Below are 19,072 nucleotides of genomic sequence, written 5' to 3'. Positions count from 1 at the left end.
GAATTTCCAAGATAAACTCAAAGCAACTCAAGAACACCCATTGAAGGGCTCTCGGCCGAACCAAGTTAAAAAAAAAAAAAAAAAAAAAAAAATCTTGGCCTTTGTTTCTAATCCACACAAAAAGTCTCTTTTGAATGATTGATGAGTTCGAGGTGCTCTTCGTTGTGGTACAATTAGTTTGACGAAAGGGCGACGTTTGCGGCGAATCGGAATCTTAATATCAAGGTAAGATTTCTATGTTCTAATGTTATGAAATGAATATATATATGTGTTAGTGATTGGATTAGCATGAAAATTGTGGGATGGAGTCGTGTTTGTGCATGGCGTGTGTGTGTGAAAAGGGTGTGTTTGGCCGTGTGCCTTAGAAGAGAAAACAAGTGTGAATTGATTTCGTTTAAGGTTGTTAGTTGTGTCGTCATGGCCTTTATAACGTAAATGAATGTTTGGAGAATTGATTTGGTGTTAGAGAATGATTTCGGAACGTTATCGGAAAATGTATACCTTTGGTATATTTGTGTATATCATAGTATATTTATGATACTAAAGACTTTAAATATGATTTATGGGCAATGATAATGAATTTGGAATGAAACGACGCAAGTTAGAACGTTCGTCGTAACTTTTGGTGTTTTGAGTGAAAATTGGAAAGTAATGAACTTTGAATAAGTTTGTATGTGGTTTGGAACTTGTTGGTGGTGTGTTTGAATAATTTTGAATGAGTGAATGAATGGACTAATGTGGAAATAGATTTGGAATCTTGAAGTTTGAATATAGAATTACCAACTTATGTAATAAGGTGCCATTTTGAAGTTAGTGTGGTTGATTGTGGTTTGTATTGTGTAACGATGTTTGGGATTGTGTTGTTGTTATATTTTGAGCCGAGCTAAGTCTCGGGGGTGTTAGATTTATAGGGGAAGTGCTGCCGAAATTTCGGTAGCCAGGTTTAGCCCAAAGATGAAAATGTTAACTTTCATGAATAGTAACTGGTAAGAGTGACCATTTGCAGTTTTCGGACGAAACGGGAATTGCGATTTGACGAGCGTGAGGCGCCAACCAGGTATGTAAAGCCTACCTATCATTCTTTTGGCATGTCCTAGTCATACTAGGTTAATATCGGAATCTCGGGGGTAACTCTGCTCTTGGAAATTTAGGTTCAAGTTTGGGTACTATTCATCCAGCGCAATTGAACCCTTTTGTTGCATTTGGTCCAAAGAATGTTCGAATCGTCATAACTTTTGTTGTTGTGTCCGAAACTCTCCGAAACTTTCGTAGATGGCTCTAGGGAGCCTAAAGTCTGTGATTTGCGTCCGCCGCCTCAATTTGACTCGAGGTGGGCCCGCGAGCCCCAAGGCTCCCCTTATTCGGTTTGTTTGGTTCGTTTGCGTCCGCTATGATCAGCGATCGTTTGTTTATGACCCAATGCTGCGTTTGAAACTTCCTATGCCATTAGTGAACGTTTTGTACTTTGAATAATGTGAGGTTTTCGGAACATGACCTATAAACAGTTTTCTCTAAAGATTTGGCAGTTGGAACTTCGTACCTTTTACCCGCAAATTTTGCTTAATCTGATCCCTACTCCGAGCCTTCTGGCGTCGGTATATACCTATATGTAAACTATATGTTGAGTCCGGTAAATTATTTTTGATATGCATATGGTTTCTGCACTACTCTGTTCGTGCTGTCTGCTATGATTTCGTTCGTCGGTACCCGGGCCGACTTTGTGATCGTGCGCACTATAATATATTCGGGAGTTATGATGTGTTACGGTTTCCGAGGCCTCGCCATAGGGCCGGTTACCGTTTATGGAGTTATGATGTGATATGGCATTTGATATGTTCTGATGATGTGATGTGTGTGTGATATGATGTGTCTGGAGACTGTACGGAGATTTGAAAACTTCTGGAGTTATGATGTGTTGTGGCACCAGCGTCAGGGGGTGACCACGTTCCTAAACCCTATACATGATTTGATTTGCATTTGTACGTTCGCCTCCCGCACAAGTTTGCTTTGTTTGCGATGTTGGTGTGTTTGTTCTTTCTGACTCCAGCTGTGTTTGTGATTTCTGTACCTTCTGCTTTACATACTCAGTACTTCTCCCGTACTGACCCCCGTTTCTTCGGGGGCTGTGTTTCATGCCCGCAGGTACAGAAGCTCGTTTGGGTGGTCCTCCAGTTTAGGCTACTCATTCTGCTGTGTTGGAGAGCTCCCCTTGATTCCGAGCCTACTTTTGGTACATATCTTCTGTTGTATGTGTGTTTCGGTACATTTGTGGATGTGTGGGTACGGCGGGGCCCTGTCCCGTCATATGTTCATATGTTCTGTTTTGTTTAGAGGCCTGTAGTCAGATTTGTGGGTCGTGGGTCCGGTGTGTTTGCATGTGAGTCTGTTTTGCGTTCTTAAGCGGCCCGTACGCTGCTATGGCCAAGTCGGCCTCTGAGTTTGTATGTATGTGTATGTACTTGGGGGCGATGTGCATTCCGCCACCCTTCTGATGTGTGTGTGTGAAATTTGGCGATGTATATTCCGCCTCCTTTCTGATTTGTGATTTGTCTGATCTGTACGGGCGACTGCTTAGGATAAGTGTTCGGTAGAGATCTGATTACGATGTTGAGTTCGAATAACGTACGTTGAGTTTGGTCGAGTCTGATTACGATGATCTGGGTGTGAGTTCGTTTGGGGTGTCCCGGAAGGGCACCAGTCGCGGCCCACGGGGCTGGGTCGTGACAGTACGGGCCCACGCCTACATTGAAAAAGTTATATTTATTACCCTTTTCACTTTATATGATATTAGTTTTTACATTTTAAAACATCACTATCTATGTTTATCCTTAAAAATCTTATTTTATCAACATCTTGTACATTGAAAACCATAGTTACGGACTCAAAAATGTTAATATGAAACATTTTTTTCCAAGTGAAATTTCCTAGTTTATGAAAGAGTGAAAATTGTATGTCAATATTTAGTCAAATTACATCGTAAGTTTAAATGAAAGAAGTAAAAAAAAAATGTGCTCATGTTCTTTCTTTTTGTAACATCATTTTAATTATAAAAAAACAATTCGATATATTTAAATTGAGAAACTTCTTATTAATCTTATAAAAGTATTTGAAAGCTGGATAAAAGAACTTTTTCTTTTCTTTTTACTTTCAAAGAAAAAATGTCATCAGTTCTTATCCTTTTTATGTTAATAAATATTAGTTAGAATATAAACTCTGATAAGTTCATTAAACCCAAAGTTGAGCTTTAGAATATATAATATCAATAACTCATGGGAGCATTAGACTTAATAAATATTGGGTGGTTTGTTTTGCACATAAAAGAATAATGAATTATTACACGTTATTTAATAGTGAATTATGTTTACCCTTCACAAAGGTAAAAATTTATTCGTATTCGGTGTTTACCCTCCGTTTTTTTATTTGATTATGTTGCCTTGATACTCTCTTAAGAAAGTAGTTATTAGGGATTTGCTTTGCTAAATTAATCTTATTAATTATGCTTTGAAAATCTAAATTTAACTATTGATAATATTGAAAGAAAATAATGAATCTCTTTTAATTTGCTAAAATGGACAAATAAAAATTCTTTAATATCAAGGCTAAATAAAAAGGAAGGGAGAGAATTTATGACATGTGTTTATTCATAAAATTTTAGTATTTACTAATAAGTAATGATTAATTAATATAAATTATCTCCTCATTAAATTACTTAACAATTATAATAAACATGGGTATATATAAGTATTTATCCGTAAGGAGGAAATTAGAGTAGCTGTCACACGTGTCAATTTGAAAGTTCCAATGGCCCCACCTTATACGTTCAACATTTATTTCAAATGAGGGCATTATCTATAATTACAAAGAAAAGGGTGAACATTTTCTAGAGTTGTTGATAAGGTCCAACAAACAAACCAGAGAATACAACCTCCCTAAGCAAGCCAATCTTGCAATGTGTTCCAAAGACTATGCCTCAAATTTTTCATTTATTGACCAAAAACAGACATGTTGAAACCATATCTTCTAATATATAAATACATACACAAATACAACTATAAATACAAATACAAAAGTTACTGAACTAATTTTTATTGCTCTAAAATCAATCGACATACAAAATTTTCGACAAAGTAGCTAAATTTTTATTGTTACCCGGACTTGGTGTGGAAGTCGAGAGGCTGCTCAGTGAAAAGAAGTAGTATCAAATTTGAACAGTTGTTGCGCTGTCGGAGCAGGAACTCAAAAAGAAGGTTGGGTGCAACAATTTGATTCAACTCGCACTTAGATCGATGTTCCATTTTGAACCCTTCTAGTTTCTCGGATTTCAAGAAAGATTTGTCTCCACAATCAGATAAAATTCCAAGGTGACTTTCCACATCAGAAAGCAGAGAAAAAATATTTACCCTCTTAACTTATTTAGCTCATCTTGAGTGTATTTATTTTACAGGAACTTTTCTATAAAATAAATACTATAAAGTAAATACACCAAACATACTAAGTATATAGAAAGAGACTGATATACTATTCAACCTTTAACTTAAGAGAGATTTTATTGTCTATTTAATTTCTACAAATGAAGTCCTATTTATAGGAGGAAATAAGTTAACAACTTGATGGGCAAGTATTATAGGTGCCCAAGTATTCTTGCTGCCCAAGTTCACGTGATGGCCATCCAACTTACAACACTCCCTCGTGGATGTCCATTAATAAGATGATGCGCCTCATTAAAATCTTATTAGGAAAAACCCTCTGGGAAAAAGTCCTAATGAAGGAAAAAGAGTACACATATCTAGTAATACGCTTTGAGAGCTGCCTCATTAAAAATCTTACCAGGAAAACCCAATGGGACAAAATCATGGTTAAGGGAAAAAGAGTACTACACATATTTACTCCCCCTGACGTTGATCAAAATTCAGATGTCAGAGTCTTCACATCCCAATCTTGAATAACATCATCTCAAGAGTTGAAGTTGGCAATGATTTGGTGAACAAATCTGCAGGATTGTCAATATCACCATTCTTCTGGTAATCATGTACTCCAATCTTGTATACAAACATATCATATGTCGATGTTGGTAGTGTCTTTATGATCAGATCTGTCAAATGATCATTCGACGAACTGGTTGAACATCAACATCTTCATTCCTTAGATAGATCTGTTTCATCGTCATACAATATTGTTGCAATCACGTCAAGTACATTCTTGACTTGGTTTATAAATTGTTGTTGTCTTTCTACAATTTGAATGTCATGTAAAACAACATGGTATGACAATAATTCTTCATGGAAATAGATAACATATCTGGATAGAACTTTTATGTCGATCAGATGAATGCCCTGTACATCTAAAACACTTGACAATATTTGTTAGGATAAACACATTCATGTCAGACTTTCATTTGAAGTATGCTATTGTTCTTATTTCAATATCTCCATATAGGAGTAAACTATATCATGCTTGTAGTTATAGCAAGATATATAAATGCATCAAGTGTATAAAGATATGGTACTTCAGGACCAATTCAATTTTCTCATTTCAACTTCTTTCAGTTGATAATGTACTGGTTTTGGAAACTCTCCAAGAGCTCCAATAATATTCAAGTTATCAATCTGATTTAATCCATATCAAGATTATGAACAAGTTTCCCAAGAACTTGTATATGCTTTAGGCATTCTGAATCTTTCAGAATTTTTCATATAAATTTTGTCAAGAAAGACATTTAGATTGTGACAACTTCCGTTTAGTATTTAAATGACGTGACATCTTCTGTTGCCTAGACTGCACGTCCAAGAGGCTTTACGCTTACCAAGATATATCGTTCCAATTGGTAATTTTTTCTAAGTCAACATGCTTTAAGAGACGTAGAATTCAGATCCTGAAAACCTTATACACTATTGCGCGCAATATTGTATAAAAAATATCGTCGACGAGATAACATTTTGTATCGGTTCGCAATTCGACATAACTTACTGAGATCTTATCACTTCATTATTTTCAAGTACCTGAACCTCCCATGAGGTTTAATGAGGTGTTATGTCGTAGCCTTTTTAAAGCACATTGCCTCCTTATTATGATCATTTTAATCATTTGCTCCTCCCTTTTTCAAGAATTATTATATTTGGAACCGCTTGGTTTACCATGCTCCATGCATGTTGTAAACTCTATCCTTCAAGGACATTAGGAGCATTTTGCAGATGAAATATGAAATAGTTGGGTCAGCAAATGCTTCCAACATTTGACTTGAATTATCTGAGGATCATACTGATGATAATTCACAACATATTTCTTAGCTGTTTATTCTCTCCCCCTTATGTTAGAAAAACTAACATATATCCCCATTTTCTTTGGAAAATCCATCTGTGTGCATCGTGGTATATTCATTAATCATATATGGCACATCAAAATCTATAAGATGCAAATATCTAGTTCCTGACCTTGAACCAATTATGAGGGGAGAATTTATCATAATTTATTCGTCTGTCGCATACAAGTGTCGTTGTATGCAATATATCATATCTCAGACCAACACTTGAAGCTTTATTCTCATAAGCAATAGTTTAGCTATATTATGGAGGCATCCAATGCCAAACCAACTTACATATAAACTGGCATTATCAAGATGAATTGTCTTGATTACATAATCTGAAAATTGTGCTTCCAACTCAATTATTTTGAGCAAGCAACTTCGTAAATGTGAAACTTCCAGTTGACAATAAATGTACATGTGACCGTCTCATAGATGCATCTATTTAAGTCATCACATTGCGGGTGAAACAACCCATATTTACCTTTTATATTTTTTAGAATTTTAGGGGATTCAGTCTCAACATTAGCTGGTGTAATCAACTTATCATGTGAACAAGCAACACAAACAAATTCTTGAAGAATCTTCTAGTTCTTCAATATATTTTGAATATTCAATTAGCATATCAGATTTAATCAGGACAGCCAAAATGGCCTTGTCAACTGATAAAATTATATGTACCCGTAAACTTCAAGTTTACCATGATGAGTGCTATTTATTTTATTAAACTTTTGGTTTACTATTGTATGAGATTTTATGTCATAAACTTCTGGTTTATTTTGACATGTGATCCATCATGCTCGGGTAACGTTTCATATACGTATTTCTTACCCGTAGTAACTTAAAGATATTCAATATTCTAATCATTTGTAGTCCCAATATGATAACCAATTTTATTGCTAGTAAACTTCAGGTTTACTATAATCTGTGTTCCAATCGTAACGATTACGTTCTAGGACAAATGATGCTATCATATATATCCTCTTCTAGAGACTTTAATTTATTTACCATAATCAGATACTATTTGGACACTGCTGGTGTCATGATACTTATGGATAAACAATTAGCCCTTCTGGAGCCCTTAATCATTAGTTTCCATTACCAAATATTTTTTAGATACTTCTGGCATCACGAAACAAAATTTGGCTAGACACTACTGGTGTCATGAAGGAAAATAGTAATCAAATGGAAATTTAAAGACAATTTTAAACTGTAAATTACAAAGTAAACGTTAAGCTCCAGACTTCTGTATTTCAAATATCTCCTTCAAGGGGTTAGCCATTAACCTCTGTATATTTTGTATCAAAAGCGGCAATCACATAGTGATCACGTTCTTTAGGAAGAGATACATTTAGTGTTTATTTCCTTCATGGAAATCAATAACAACTAACCATAATGTATAAATGTGGTTATAATAGAAAGTAATCTACTTTGCTCCCTTATGCCTTAGAATGATACTTTAATAAAATTATTTGAGATGTTCTACGTACCTGTCGTACGTGTTACAGTGCCTTAATTTCATACCATAAAAATAACATGTATATTCTTTGTTATTTAATCTCTTCAGGAGATATGTCGGGGTATTTCTCATTCACTTGAAACCAGATTATTCAAATGTGCTTGCAATACGATGTTAATCAATAGCTCATTATTATGCTCAAGCACAAGAAGACATTGCTTCAGAATATTTCTCAGATATATTACCAGTTCTTTCTTCTTTAGGAGTGAAGTTTAAAGTTTACTACTTCGGGAGCAAAGTTTAAAAGTTTACTACTTCGAAAGTAAATTTCAGGGTCTTCAGGAGTAAATTTCAAAGTGCTACTACTTCAGGAGTAAAATTTCAGAATATTTACTAATTCAAGAGTAAATTTCAGAATTCTATTACTTCGGGAGTAGATTTCAGAGTTGTACTACTTCAGGAGTAGAATTCAGAGTCTTACTACTTCTGAAGGAAAATTCAGAGTTGTACTACTTCTGAAGTAGACCTCAAAGTTCTACTACTTCAAGAGTAGAGTTTCTGAGTTTACTACTTCGGAAATCAAACATAGAATATTCAGAATATTTCTTCTCAATTATTCTACCTCTTCTAGAGATGAGTCGTGATAACTTCACAACCAAACACACGTCCTCATTTATAAGCTTACCACATACTGTCACATTCACTTCAGGGAATGGATTTGTATTTGTCACATTTATAAAAAATTCTCATTCTTCAAGACTGAAACATAATCATCTGGACTTGGCTTAACCACATAAAACATCAAATCTTGATAGCTTAGAACCTTCTTTTAAGATTTTGCTACTTTAGGAGAAAATCGAGACATACATACAATTTAGAGAATCTTTCTCTAACATATCTTTTGTAGCCACTACAAGCCTATTAAAATATTACATATTCTGGTGGTTATATGTTACACCTCATAGTTTTGTACGTTGAGATTTGTTAGGTGTTAGCTGTCCCATTGTAGACACTGAAAGTATTTTCTAGGACATATGAGACTATATGCACCTATCTTATGGTTATGAGGGTTTAAGTTCATGTAATAGGTTATGGAAGGATTGGAGAACAAGGGAATTAATAAAATTAAGTTTATTGGAACTTTCAAGAAAAGGTGGGCAAGGTTCACACAACAATTTTGGTCTAACTTGAGAGAGGAATATATCCTAGTATATCAGGAGTTTTGAAGTGAAACAAAAGCCTAAATTGAAGTTCAGGAAGTCTAGTTTTCAACGCAACAAACCGTGCATCGATCCAACATCGGAATCAAACATTATGAGCATTTCAAGACAGACTTCCAGAGTAGGGATTAACCCTGCGCGAACGCGCTTGGGAGTGGCGCGAACGCACTGATGTGCCGGGAATGTTTTCACATCCAATTCTTTTTAACTCTAAGTTTTACTTGTTTTCGATCAATTTTGTGTTAGTTTGATGTGTTTTGTGTGTTGTGCAAGTATTTTGAAGTTAGAATGCTCAGAAAGCGAAAAACGAGGAAAATAAGCAATTTGTTCTGATAAGCATAACGACGGACCATCAACATGCTAGATGGTCCGTCGAGTTGCCTCGTCGATAAGTTCTTGCGAAGTGACAAATCATCAGATCATCATCAGATCGTCGACTTGCACCGTCTACATGAACGATGGTCCGTCGAAGTCCTTCGACGGTGGAGTTCATACAGAATGAAAAAGGCATACTCAAATCGTCGATATGGTCATCGAGCATATCGACGACCGTTGAAGTGCAAAGATGACCCGTCGATGTGCAAGCCGAGATGGAATAGGACTGGGTTGATTATTCTGAGTTTGACTTGTATAAATACCTGTTTAGGTTTTATTTTTCAGACATCTGGAGTTTTAGACTTGTAGTAATTACTTTTGAGTTGTTATTGCTTCTGAAGATTTCCGAACAATTACATTCATTACTTTCAAGTTTTATTCGTAAGTTCAATCCAAAATTCAATTATGCAATCTTCCATCTTTTATTGTTTTCTTGTTGCCATGAGTAGCTAAACACCTTTACTAAGGTTGTGAACCCAAGGATGGGTGTGTTGTGATTGGGGATCGCGAACAATATACGCGTAATGGATTGTTAGGGTTTATTTGTTCTTCATTTTCATCATGCAGTTAGTGGTTGCAAACATTAGCTAACGCCATAAACTTTAGTTTATTTGGGAAAATAGCTAGGGTTAGGTAAGAACAAATAACAAGAACTCAGGGCTTTAAACCTTGTTTAATAAATTCACTTAGGAATAAGAGGAATTTATTTGGCATAATTAACCGTTCTTCATGCATACTTTCTTATCTTTGGAAAAATCATAGAAAGAAATAATCTTTTCTTATTGGGAAATAGTTCAGATTCACATAAAGGTTAAGTGCATCCATACAAACAGTCCATTAGAAGTATATCAAGATCGATATTCGTGATCATACACTTTATTTGAAGGGGATACAACTTTGGTTCTTTTTACCTAAATATTTACAACTTGAAATTTCCAGTCACTTTAAATTAGTCCACAAACCAAAACAACTATAAAACCTTTTTCTGGAGTACACCAGGACCACAAGATTAGTATAATACTTGTTTAGTAAACTTTTCACACCATATTCTCTGTGGGATTCGACCCCAACCTTGTTGGGTTATTATATTTGACAACGTCCGCATTATACCATTAATAGATGTAATTTGAGCGTATCAAATTTTGGCGTCGTTGCCGGGGAATACAATTTTGAAATTACTAAATAGTGTTTACTCTTCTTAAAGTCTTTATCATATTCGGACACACCTTGTTTGCTACCTTGTAAACCAGGTTATCATGGCCAACAACGAACTTCCAATCGAGAATGTTTTTGTTGATGAACTAGAAGCAGATGAAGACTTTGCATCTGCAATCATTCATCCGAGGGTGACTGTTACTACTATCAAGTTTGATAATTCCCTCTATCATATGCTCAAACAAGAGGGATACTTTCATAATGCAGTCGATGATGACCCTCAGCAACACATAACAAGCTTTCTGGATGTATGCTTTCAGGATATCCAGCGGGGTGTGACTCAAGAAGCAGTTCAGCTGAAACTCTTCAAATATTCGTTAGCCGGAGAAGCAAGAAAATGATTCACAAAGCTGCCCCGAAACTCTATTACTACATGGGAAGAGATAGTCAGAGTGTTTCTCAGGAAGTGGTATCCTCCGAGTAAAAGAGCTAAAATTCGTGATCAGATTTATGAGTTCAAACAACGTAATGGGGAACAACTTTTTGAAGCTTGGGAGAGGTACAAAGAATATTTGGATAGGAGTCCAAAACATGGTTTTCCAGATCAGATTTGAAGGAGAAGTTCTATAGAGGGTTGGATCCTATGACCCAAGCAATAGCCAATAATGCTGCCAGCGGGTGTTTCATGAATAAGTCCTATGCTACTATTACTGATATAATTGATCGATTGACTACACATAGCGAAGCCTGGCATTCAAGTAATTCTGATGGGCTATCACTTGGAACACCATTAATTCAAAATATTGTGAAAGACAGCCAGGAAACGCAACAGACGTTGGCACAATTGGCCACTAGTCTCTCTTTACTGACAAAGAGGCTTGATGAGAAAGAAGCAAAGAAGGTGAATATTTTTGAAGATATATCAGGCATGCCGCCTGGAATGTACCAAGCCTAAGAGGGTCCGTATCAAGAGGGCCCTCCTCCACAAATTGAGAATGTTCAGTATGCAGATTACATAGCGAAGGATGATATTCCTGGGCCAATTCAGAGATACTGGAGGCCCCAACAAGGACAAGGGTCATACGATCAAGGGAACTATAACAACAACTAAGGAAACTACAACAACAACTATGGTGTACCGAACCAAGGGAGATACAACAACAACAATGGTAATTTTGGGAACGGAAGTTCTAACCCTTATATTCCACCAAAAGGGCAGTCTAATGATCAAGATAGTTCAAGGTTGGAGTCAATGCTAGAGAAAGTGTTGGCAAGTCAGACAAACGCTGAAAAGACATTATCTAGGCTATCAGAGATGGTGGTATCTCATTCAGTAGATATTTAGAATCTTGAACAGCAGATGCGTGATCTTTCTAAAGAACAACATCCTGCTAGAAAAAGAGGGCTTCCTAGTGATACTATTCCAAACCCGAAGGATGGTGGGGGAGTGGAACGTACTTTTGATATTAGCACGAGGAGTAGTAAAATACTTCAAGGTGCTGACAAGAAGGTGGTTGATCTAAATCCTATAATTGAGGAAGAAGAGGTGCATTCTAACGTGCTTATTATTGATGAGGAAGTCTGTGGTGAAGAAAATGTTGCTGATATTCTAGAAGTTGCTGCTGATACAGGGAAACACTCGATAAAAGGGGCTCTTCTCCCTTTGACTCAGAGTACAAAGAAAAGCCTCCCTTTCCTCAGAGGTTGGCAAGAAAGAATGATGATGCTAAGTGTCAGAAGTTCTATGATCAGTGGAAGCAGTTAACAGTGAATTTTCCATTCTTAGATACTGTCAACGAGATGCCCGGATTTGCTAAGTTTGTGAAAGACCTTCTTACGAAGAAAAGGTTTGTTCAACATGAGAAAGTGAATTTAACTCATCGTTTGAGTTCAATTATAGCTTCTACCACAGTTCAGAAGAAGAGAGATCTGGGGGCGTTTACCATTCCTTGCAATATTAGGCTTCATGCATTCAGCCGTGCTCTGTGTGATAATGGGGCGAGTATCAACTTGATGCCCCTTTCTATTTTCAAACAATCTGGATTAGGGACTTCTAGACCGACTTCTATGCGATTACAGATGGCAGTCAAATCTATCAAGAAGCCAGTTGGGGTTATCGATGATGTGTTGGTGCAAGTGGGTAAGTTCATGTTGCCTACTGATTTCATGATTCTGGATTATGCGGTGGATAGAGATATTCCCATTATCTTGGGAAGACCGTTCCTTGCTACGGGAAGAGCGCTTATGGACTCTAAAAAGAATAAAATTAAGTTCCGAGTGAATGATGAAGAGGTGACTTTCCAAGCAAGTAAGGGGATGAAGTTGCCAAGCGCTTATGAGAGTATCTCAGTTATTGATTCGTTTGATGGGATTGATAATGCTGTCGAACATAAAATGGAAGAAGAAAGTCTGGGAGAAGCTCTCGCTGCAGTTCTGATGAACTTTGATGCTTGTGATATGGAGGGCTACGTGGAAATTATAAACTCGCTTGAGGGCCTACATTCCTACACTTACCACCCAAGAAAGCTTGATCTTGATCTTGCAAATAGAACTACTCCACTAGCTAAGCCTTCTATTGTTGAGCCACCAAAGCTTGAGCTTAAGCAGCTCCCTGCACACTTGAGGTATGAGTTCCTTAGTTCGAACAAGACATTGCCAGTGATCATTTCAGCTCTACTGACTGAGGAACAGATTGAGAGTTGAGCGAAAATTTTGCGCGAGTACAAACGTGCTATTGGTTGGACCATAGCAGACATTTGGGGTGTTTCTTCTAGTATTTGTGAGCATAAAATTCAGCTAGAGGAGGACAGCAAGCCTAGTGTTGAGCATCAGCGGAGATTGAACCAGAACATGCAAGAGGTAGTGAAAAAGGAGATCATAAAGTGGTTAGATACTGGGGTAGTGTATCCGATTACAGACAACAAGTGGGTAAGTCTTGTTCAATGTGTACCAAAGAAAGGAGGTATCACTGTGGTGCCTAATGCAAAGAATGAGTTGGTTCCCACTCGTACAGTTACTCGATGGCGTGTTTGCATGGACTATAGGAAACTGAATAGTGCCACTTGTAAAGACTATTTTCCCATGCCTTTCATTGATCAGATGCTGGATAGGCTGGCTGGGAGGTCTTACTATTCCTTCCTAGATGGATACTCGGGCTATAATAAGATCAAAATTGCCTTAGAAGATCAAGAGAAGACGACTTTTACTTGTCCCTATGAGACGTTTGCGTTAAGCCGAATGCCCTTTGGGCTGTGCAATACACCAGCCACTTTTCAGAGGTGCATGATGTCGATCTTTTCTGATATGGTATAGGATTTCTTGGAGGTAGTTATGGATGATTTCTCGGTTGTTGGTGATTCGTTTGATGATTGTTTTTATCATCTGGGTCAAGTGCTGAAAAGATGTGAGGAGACAAATCTCGTGCTAAATTGGAAGAAGTGCCACTTTATGGTGAAGGAAGGGATCGTTCTAGGTCACAAAATATCTAAAAAGGGAATTGAGGTCAATCAAGCGAAGATAGATGTGATTGCAAAACTTCCTCCACCGATCTCAGTAAAAGGTGTCTGAAGTTTCTTAGGACATGCTGGGTTTTACAGGTGCTTCATCAAGGATTTCTCCAAGATTGCTAACCCGATGTGCAAGCTTTTTGAAAAAGAGGCTAAGCTTGTGTTTGATGACGAGTGTCGAAAGGCGTTTGATGAATTAAAGGAGCGCCTCACTACTGCTCCTATTATTGTTACTCTTAATTGGTCCTTGCCCTTTGAGTTGATGTGTGATGCTAGTGGTTTCGCGATAGGTGCGGTGCTTGGCCAGAGGCACAATAAAATTATGCACCCGATCTATTATGCTAGTATGACACTTAATGCGGCACAAATGAACTACACGGTGACTGAGCAAGAGTTGTTTGCGATAGTATATGCTTTTGAGAAGTTTCAGTCCTATTTGCTGGGGTCCAAGGTTGTGGTGTACACTGACCATGCTGCGTTGAGGTATTTGATGGCAAACAAGGAAGCTAAGCCGTGACTGATTCGTTGGGTCCTTTTGTTACAAGAGTTTGATTTCGAGGTAAAAGATCGAAAGGAGTCCGAAAATCAGGTCGCAGATCATCTCTCTAGGCTTAAGGAAACTGGGGTGCCAGTAGATGAACTTGATATTGAAGATGCGTTTCTGGATGAACAAGTGTTAGCGGTGCCTATGCAGGTGGCACCTTGGTTTGCCGATTTTGCTAACTACTTGTTGACTGGTATCATTCCTGACGAGATAAAATCGTATCAGAACAAGAATTTTTTGCGGGATGTTCGTCAGTACTATTGGGATGAACCGTACTTATTCAGAACTTGCGCTGATAACATTATTTGGCGGTGTGTCTTAGAGAGTAAGGTATTGGAGATTTTGAAAGCTTGCCATGACTCTCCAGTTGGAGGACATCATAGTGGTATGAGGACTGCTGCAAAGGTTCTCGAATGTGTTTATTATTGGCCTATTCTCTTTTATGATACTAATCTGATGGTGCATTCTTGTGATCAGTGCCAGGCAGGGGAATATTGGTAGGAGGCAAGAGATTCCTATGAACTTTGTAATGGAAGTTGAAGTGTTCGATGTTTGGGGAATTGATTTTATGGGTCCCTTTGTAAGCTCTTATGGAATGAAATACATCTCGGTGGCTGTTGATTATGTCTCTAAATGGGTAGAAGCAGTGGCTTTACCTAATAACGAAGCCAAAAGGGTCATGGGATTCTTGAAAAAGAACATATTTACTCGTTTTGGTACCCCAAGGGCGATAATCAGTGATGGTGGTTCTCACTTGTGCAATAAAGCCTTTGAGTGATTGATGGAGAAATATGGAGTCAAGCATAGGGTGGCAACCCCATATCATCCTCAGACAAGCAGGCAAGTTGAAGTCTCTAATCGGGAGATAAAGAGTATTTTAGCAAAGACGGTGAATGCAAACATAACTGATTGGGCCTGCAAGCTCAATGATGCTCTATGGGCCTATCGGACTGCCTTCAAGACTCCGATTGGGACTTCTCCTTTCAAGATAGTTTTTGGCAAAGCATGTCACTTGCCAGTTGAACTCGAACATAAAGCCATGTGGGCCTTGAAGAAATTGAGCATGAATTGGGAAGAAGCGACCAAACTCAGGTTGTTTCAACTCAATGAGATGGATGCGTTCCGCTATCAGGCCTATGAAAGTGCAGCATTATACAAAGAGAGGATGAAGCAGTACCATGACAAGAAGATCCTGAAGCGGGAGTTCTACAAGGGTGATTTTGTACTGCTGTTTAAATCTAGATTGAAACTACTACCGAGCAAATTGAAATCACGGTGTTCTGGTCCTTTTGAAGTGGTAAGTGTCTCACCCTATGGAGCTATTGAATTGAAGTCCGAAGATGGAACTCGGACATTTAAAGTGAACAGGCACAGGGTGAAACACTACCATGGTATGATTGCGGGAGATAGAATTGTCGACCGATATCTGTTGAAGCACCTTGGAACGAATGCTGACTCGGCGAGGCCCAACTAAGAGTAAATTGATAATACCGTCGTGCTGCGACGTTAAATCAACCGCTTCTTGGGAGTCAACCCAAGTTTAAAATTCTGTAATTTTGTTTCTGTAGGTTTTAGTTTTTTTATTTTTTTACAGGTGTTGAGTGCACAGGAACTGAAACTCGGAAAACCAGCAAAGTTACACCAGAGCACAAAGACGGGCCGTCGAAATGTCGATCGACCGTCAATGTACAATGACAATATGCAGAGCTGAACTTCTGAGAATTAGCAACTGCTAATCTGCAGGTAAGTAAATCGACGAGCATGTCGACGGACCGTTGACACGTTCGACGACGCCGTCAAATTGCTCATCAACAGGTCAGCTCTTTTCTTTATTGTTTTGGTCGTATTTACTCTTTAACGAGTCGACGACTCGTCCAAAAACTTCGGAAAAAAAATAAAGGGTAAACAGTTGCGATTACGGGCAGAGGCATTTAACATCAACCGTATACCCCAACCTCTTCAAATTCTTAACTCCCTCCTTAACTCCCTCCGTAACTCTCTCCATAAACTCCCATAAATTCCTCCATAAATCACCACCCATTACAATCCCCAACCCTTCACTCTTACCACCACTGAAAACCATAACTCTCTGCCCTAGGGTTACGAAAATTGGCTCAGTTTTTAGGCATTTGTAGTCAAAGTTTTACACAATCTTCTCTTATAATCAGGTATGGTACATGATTTTTGGCCCTTCCTTGGTGTTACTTTAGTGATACTGTTCGAAAACTGCTGAATAACATTTAGAGGGTTCCTAACCTACAACAATATTGGGGATGGGAACAAATTGTGTGTTTGTACAATGATTAAATCAGTGGGGTTGTGTTCAATGGGGTGGGGAAGTGATATCGGTGATGTTGAATGCTAAGGGTAGAAATTATGCCTTAGGGTTTGTACTTGTTGAATGAAATCCTTGCTTAAATTGAAAACAATTGTGAAATTGTGGTTGGGGGAAGGAAATTTGGTATGATTGCTGTTAGGTGGACTCGTGGGGACGAGATTATCGTGCCCCCATTGAGTCGGCGGGCATTTTGATCAACTTGTTGGTTCATTATGCCTGCCAATGGTCTAAAAAAGAGGAATTCTGTTGAAACATGATACTTGAGGAGTGAAGTCTTAGTAACTCCAACGGGTCGGAGGGTATTTCGATTAAAAATCTTGGTTTGATATCGTTATACCCACCAAACGAAACCCGGATAATTTGCTAAAGTCAAAAAGGTTGAAAATGAGGGTGAAGTCTGAGCAACCTGAAGCCCTAAAACCCTAAATGTGCTTAATAATGAAAAGTGGGTTCTTTGATTAATTGGAGTTGAAAACGCAAAACCGAAGGAATATTTGATGTCTGTATACTGATAAGTTGTTGCTGCCAGGGCCGTAAACATGTCGACGACACCGTCGACAGGTCGACGGACTGTCTTTTCACAAAGACGATCCCATCGAGCTGATCGACGATCCATCGACAGGTTCGACGGTCCATCAAAGTACATCGACTTTCTGCAAAAAGCCAACATCAGAGAACTGAACTGAGAAGTTTTTTTTCTTTCTCTCACTGTGTTTGACTTCACTCGTACGGATTGACTAGATTGTGATTTTTGATGATTACTGTCACACCCCAATCCTGATAGGGCATGACGGACACCCGACTCTCATCAGAGTCGAGCGAACCCTCAGACATTCGCTCTATCAAAACCTGTCATTTCAAAAACTTTTAAGACCATAAAAATTTTCCAAATAGAAATCATCTAAAATACATACTCTTTTAAAGTCCACAAATGACTCAACTGACATCACTTTGTCAACATCTCGACAAACATACCACAGGACACTGTCTGCAGAAGTCTGTAAGAAGTAAACTGAACATTATGAGTCAGGACAGAGCCCTGACATACCCATAATCATACATATCTATACATGACTCAGCACAGCTCCAGAATGAGGTGGAACTTGCCAATCCCAGCTGGCGTCCAAACATCCTAGCTATACACTTAACCTACCAAACAATCTGGGGCTACGGGCATGAACGTAGCGTCCCCAGGCAAAAGGACGACAGTACGGACAATGTACTGAGTTTGTAAGGTGGTAACAAGTCATAATCATAATTTGATTTAGGAGAGAAGAAATCACAATCTAACTCAACACCTGCAACCTTCGCTGGAAGAAATATAAATGTGCACACAAAGTCTCAACACAATCTTTAAGTATAATGCAATCCAACACACATGCCGCTTTCGACATGTTAACAGAATGGTCCCTTCGGACGGCCGCTTCTGGCATAACAATGATGGCCCCTTCAGGCAGCCGCTTCCGGCTTAATAATGATGGCCCCTTCGGGCAGCCGCTTCCAGCTTAATAATGATGGCCCCTTCGGCAGCCGCTTCCGGCTTAATATCACAATCATGTCAACACAAACTCAATCCATAAGTATCAATTTCAATCATATCATAAGTCACTAATCCATTCACCACAATCCAATTATTAGCCTTAGTCTTTCATAAAAGTTATCAAATTTGTATCTCACTAGACTCAGGAGGACATACTTCCAAGTTTGAGGGTAGAATTGTTATGAAATTCTTACCACCTATATTCTACTCAATTTCATCTTATTGCCTTACCCAAAGAATAAATGATCATATCAATACAAAGGGATGATACTATGGAATGTAAACATCAATCGTAAATGAAATGAATTAGTAAAATCTCGCACCCCCTTCGGAGTGGTTTTGAAAATCAAACTTTATGTTTCCTTTAGTATAAAACTCATTTCCTCAAAATAGTTAGTAGAACCATATACAAAACTCAACTTGGCACCTTATGGGTGTTCCCTTCGGAACAGAATAGGAGTACAATATTAATAAGCCATCACGGGAAGCATTTAGACTTTACTTGTCTAAGAATGGAATCATATGGGGTACATATAGAATGAATAACAAAAGGATCATGCCAAAAGTAGAAAGGTCTGCCTTACATACCTAGAAGCTTACATTTCACTTTCCAACTTACTTCTTGCCTTGCAAT

The 19,072-nt window shown here is 38.1% G+C and overlaps 1 non-coding gene across 1 annotated transcript; it reads right to left on the bottom strand.

Moving 5' to 3' along the window:
- Positions 1-11,001: 11,001 nt before the first annotated feature.
- On the bottom strand, positions 11,002-11,108 carry LOC132604817 (small nucleolar RNA R71). The gene has a single exon (XR_009568912.1). It is a non-coding gene; the product is annotated as a small nucleolar RNA R71 (small nucleolar RNA).
- Positions 11,109-19,072: the final 7,964 nt, after the last annotated feature.

This window comes from Lycium barbarum, chromosome 7, assembly GCF_019175385.1.
Source record: "Lycium barbarum isolate Lr01 chromosome 7, ASM1917538v2, whole genome shotgun sequence".
Taxonomy (NCBI): Eukaryota; Viridiplantae; Streptophyta; class Magnoliopsida; order Solanales; family Solanaceae; genus Lycium; species Lycium barbarum.
This window is presented reverse-complemented; position numbering and strand designations above follow the sequence as displayed.